The following is a 5,753-nucleotide window of genomic DNA, read 5'->3' on the forward strand; positions in this document are numbered from 1 at the left end:
GTCAAGTATTGTTGTTTTTTCCCTTCGTACCTCTCTAGCCACTTTTGCATGATATCTGAGTTGAGAAGGCAAAATCTCATAACCTTTTTTCGCATTGTGATGTCCATCTTTCTAATGATGCCTTGTCCCTACTGCTCGTCCCCTGTCACCTTGAGCAACTTGTCGTTACATGAACAAGTGAGCCCCTTGATCACATTATTGAACTGTAATTTGCACTTTATCATGTTTAGGATACAATGTATTTACCTGAAAAGCTTTGTGATGGAGGCGTCAAACCGTCCGTAGAAGACTGCAAATTAAGCATTGCCAAAGCGGTACGGAGAATTGAGATTTTCGCACCATTGTAAAGCGGCATGTGTGCTATCATGCCGTCGATATGGATGGGATGACTGAGGTTGGTTGGCAGTATTGCCTTGAATGTTATCGTCTTCTATGTTTTCAATGATGAAATCCATGTCAAAGAACACGTTTAACATCTGCTCCATCTCTACTTCTTTAAGTGCCACATTGGTATTGATTAAGAGGACTCAGCCGATGGCTGTTCGTTTGAAAATCATCTTCTCTGGAATGAAGTTGGAGCATTATCTACTTGCGGAGTTTGATCTATTGTTTCTGGACCATGAGATCGATAACGCAGATCTTGTAGTTGCTCTATCGGAAAGAGACCGTGATAGCGTATGTGCTGGTCACATAATTTTAGTTTTTGAAAGATCTGATACTTGCAATGCGCACAAGGACATGGGGAGGACATGCCATCCTATCATCCATACTTTACCTACCAATGATGCAACAAATAATAAAAATACTCTTGTTATAACTACTCACTACTAACTACATGACAATACATGACAACCTCACATTCTCTAGCCAGACCTGATCCCCGCACACCTGGGTCTAGAGGTGCACGGAAATTAGGACCACAGGGTAATAATCTCGTCTTTGTTGGTCAATGACTATATAATAAGGTTTTTGAAGTCTGTGTGCGCTTTTAAAGTCCGATTTCGTTATTTTACTTCGTTTATTAATGTCTATTTACGTTTTGAAGTACACAAGTCAATTTCGAAGTCCGTTTGCGTTTTTTAAACTATTTGTCGCTAGCTCTAACAACCTCACATTCTCTAGCCATGTCCGATCCCCGCACACCTCAGTTTAGAGATGCACAGAGATTAGGACTACATGATAATAATCTCGTCTTTATTAGTCAATGACTATATATTAGTGTTTTTGAAGTTTATGTGCGCTTTTGAAACCTATAACTTAAACCTAACCTATAACCTATAACCCAACCTAACCTAACCTAACCTATAACCTAAACCTAACCTATAACATAACCTAACCGAAGTTCGTTTGCGTTTTTTAAAATACACGTCATTTTCGAAATCCGTTTGTGTTTTTTTTACTATTTGCTGCTAGCTCTAACCTAACTTATAACCTACCTTATAATCTAAACCTAACATAAGATAACGTTTAATCTATAATCTATAACCTAAACCTAACCTATAACCTAACCTAACCGAAGCCTACTTGCGTTTTTCAAAGTACACGAATTATTTTCGAAGTCCGTTTGTGTTTTTTCTACTATTAATTTGTCTCTAGCTCTAACCTAACATATAATTTAACCTAACGTATGACCTAAACTTAACTTAACCTAACCTATAACCTATAACCTAACCTATAATCTAAACCTAGCTTATAACTTAAACCTAACCTAGAACTTAACCCAACCGAAGGTCGTTTGCGTTTTTTGAAGTACACAAGTCATTTTCGAAGCTCGTTTACGTTTTTCTACTATTTGTCGCTAGCTTTAACTTAACCTATAACTTAAACATTACTTAACTTAACCTATAACCTAACCTAACCTATAGCCTAAACCTGACCTAACATACAACCTAACCTTTTACGTACGACCTAACGTAACCTTTTACGTACAACTTAACCTAACCTAACCTTTTACGCATAACCTATAACCTAAACCTAACATAACATAACCTATAACCTAAACCTAACCTATAACTTAAACATAAATAACCTAACCTAACCAAAATCCGTTTGCGTTTTTTGAAGTACACGAATCATTTTTGAAGTCTGTTTGCGATTTTTTTACTATTTGTCGCTAGCTCTAACCCAACCTATAACCTAACCTATAACCTAATATAATCTATAACATAAACCTAATATATAAGCTAATCTAACCTAACCTATAGCATAACCTAACCTATAACCTAACTTAAAACTTAAATCTAACTTAACCGAAGTCCGTTCGCGTTTTTTGAAGTACACTAGTCATTTTTGAAGTTCGTTTGCATTTTTCACTATTTGTCGCGAGCTTTAACCTAACATATAATCTAAACCTAATCTAACCTAACTTAGCGTAACATATAATTTAACCTATAACATATAACCTATACCCTAACCTAACCTATAACTTAAACCTAAACTTAACCGAAACCTATAACCTAAACCTCATCAATCACATGATGATGATGAGATGGTAGCGTAATTTCAAAACAAAATTTCTCCAAAGCATATTTTCAAAACAAAATTTTTCCATAGCATAATTTTGAAACAAAATTTCTCCAAAGCATAATTTCAAAACAAAATTTTCCCATAGCATTATTTCAAAACAAAATTACCTCAAAGCATAATTTCAAAACAAAATTTTTCCAAAGCATAATTTCAAAACAATATTGCATAAAAATGGAAAGCATTGGCTTAATGAATGGAATTTTATTTTGTCAGTATACAATTTAATTTTAAATTAAATAGAAATACATAAAACTTTCGAGCACTCACATGCGGCCTATTTGAGCAAGAAAGGGTCTTAAAAACGTCTTCAAATCTGCAAAAATGCACGCACACACACACACACACACACACACTATGTTAGACACACATACACACAAACCTACAAGCAAACTTGAAAAGAATCTCACCTTGATACTGATACTGGGGAGTAGTCCACAAGCAAGAATCTCACCTTCGGTAACTCATTGGGCAACAGATCTGCAGGTGAGGAGGAGGAGGGCAAGAGAAGAGGCGGAGAATGAGGGAAATGCGCAGGGAAAGACCCGCGGGTTTGTTTTTTGCAGGGTCCACCTGTACAGGTATCGATAAAGGCGTCGAAAGAAAGTTCGATACAGGCGTCGCAAAGTACCTCGATACAGGCGTCGTAATAGCTGCCAGTACATGCGTCAAAAATGCAAAAATTAAAATTTTTAAAAAGTTGATCTCCCTTCAGATTTACCTACACATATATCGACGCCCTCCATTGACGCCGATAATTTGACATTGGAATTCAAGCGGGCTCTTCTAGTGCAAGCGGAGCAGCTCAGCAAGGGGAATGGAGTGTCACAAAGCCATCAAGAGAGGAGAGCCATGGGAGATCTAAATTGGAGAAATAAGTTTCCAGGAGTTGATTGGCTTCGGCCACCACAGTATAGGGAGAAATCAAATTGGGTCTACAAAAAACGTTGTAGTGATGTCTCCACTTCACAACGAGCGCTAGATATCTAACATGCACTCAATTTGCAGTATGTATTTTCAATAATTGAGATGAATCACAGTGAGCAAAGCACTAGCCCTTTCAGGAGTGCTGGGGAAGAGAGAGGTTCCCTTTATCCAAAACCTATTCAAAATGAGAAATGGCTAGCTCAAATTTGGGTCAGCATCAACTAAAACCCGCTCAAATTCTATGATTTTTAATTATAATTTACTAATTTTTCATGACTTCCCCTCTCAAATTCTATGATTTTTAGTTATAGTTTACTAATTTTTTAAGACTTCCCCCCCTCAAAATCACAACTAGCCTGCTCATATGTGAGTGAAAAGGAATTAAAGCCGGCCCCACAAAAAATATATTTCCCGAGCCTTGCTTCGAGTTCAACGGTTCAAGTTTGGAGGCTTCAATTTGATTTAACTACCTTATCTCACTTTGTCTTCGCAACCAAAAAGCTTGCCTCCCTCAAGAATCAACCTGCACCCATTCACTTCTCGTTGCGATACAACTTGTTGTAGCACTCAAGTCAGCCATCACCTTGTGTATGTAGTCTGGACCAATGCATATGTGCAAAAGATACATAATTTTAGTGCCTATTGTTTGGGAAAAATCGTTTTTCAGAACATCCAAAAATCCCTTTGGAGATTATTCCTAGGAGGAAGTTGAGCATATTAAACCAGAAATTTGGCACATATACATTAATTTCCTTCTATTTTAAGTGGATTTTTCTCCTTTCTCTCCCTCCTCTCAATGCGCTACTTCAATTTTTGAACCGGCTTAAGGATGAATTCAGAGACACTTTTCTCGAATGCTAGTACTACTAGTAATAGTAGCTAGTGGCCTCATCGAGGAGACCATATGCAAAGGGGGTACCAATCTTGGCATCGTAGCATTCAAGCAACTCTTTGAGCTTTGGGCAGTTTTCATCAGATCGTAAGTGAAGCCAAATTCACTCACCTTTGCATGCAACATGTTGACATGGGTGAATTAAGCCATAATGCAACTGCTAGTCAGGAATGGAGCTACTTGATAATGCTTTGGCTGACATTGTATACCAATTGCAGCGTCTTTAGGAAAGCACAAAATTTTCTTGATGAGCTTACTATCTAAGATGTTGTGACTCGAAGCATATTGCTAGAATACAGGAGCCAGTGTAGAGACACTCAAGAAAACAATCATGGGTATTTTATAAATCTAGTCAAATTTGAAATGTGAAAATGTCATTAGGTTCCTCATGAAAAGTGGCTTAAGTAATACCAAGATTGGTATTTTTCTGACTTAATTTGAATGCTCAATTTGAGAAAATTCAACATTTGAGGTTTTGTAAGGGTTCGAGATACCCAAGGGCTAGTAATTGTATGCTTTTCAGCAAATCACTAGTTGACACATAAGCAAGATTTCAAGTATAATCCAAATTTTCGTCTCTAAATTGGGAGCGTGTGACTTTTTAAAGTCACCTGTCGGCTCCTCTACCCTAGTTGGGGAAAGGAATCTCTGGACTCTTTTCAGTAGATGCAAAGCGAAGCCTTGTTCCAGATTTAATCACCTTTGTAGGCACCCAAAGCCTGTGACATTAGGCAAGACAGTGCCATGAACACAAGGATTCACAATGACAATGTTATCCAGGGGTTGGGTGATGCAAAAACATTTGGTTGGCTCATCTATGCAAAATACGACATCCTTGTAAAAAGACTCTTCTCAATGCAATATGTTTGTTGTACAGAGTTGTCTTAGTTGGCGATGCTTTGGTTGACAAATGAGAAAAAACCATGGCAAGTCCACCATCGAAATAATGATGTCTTTCATTCTCTATAAACGTAAAGGTATTGTTTTTGTTACAAACTTAAGGTTATACTAGTATGTGACCCGTGCGTTGCTGCGGCCAAGGAAACAATGCCTCTATTCTCATAGGGTTATCTTCTCTTCCAAGTGGAACACTGTCAATACTCTCTTCCTACACCTAAAGTCTATCGCATTTATAAAAGTGAGTCATGACACGACCTCTTAATAGATGTTGCAAAGCATTCTTTGATACCAAGATTGGAAGCTTCTCATATAGAAATTATTTTTCATGAAGTGCTAGCCCTTGTTCAACAAACTTAGGAGTGCTTTAATTCTATTGGGGTGTGTGTGTGTGTTGTGTGTGTGTGTATATATATATATATATATATATTATATATATATATATATAACATATATATATATATCTACATATTATAATATTATAGATATATATATATATAATATAAATAGAGAG

The sequence above is a fragment of the Adiantum capillus-veneris genome, chromosome 18, assembly GCF_014529385.1.
Source record: "Adiantum capillus-veneris isolate H3 chromosome 18, ASM1452938v2, whole genome shotgun sequence".
In the NCBI taxonomy this organism is placed as follows: domain Eukaryota; kingdom Viridiplantae; phylum Streptophyta; class Polypodiopsida; order Polypodiales; family Pteridaceae; genus Adiantum; species Adiantum capillus-veneris.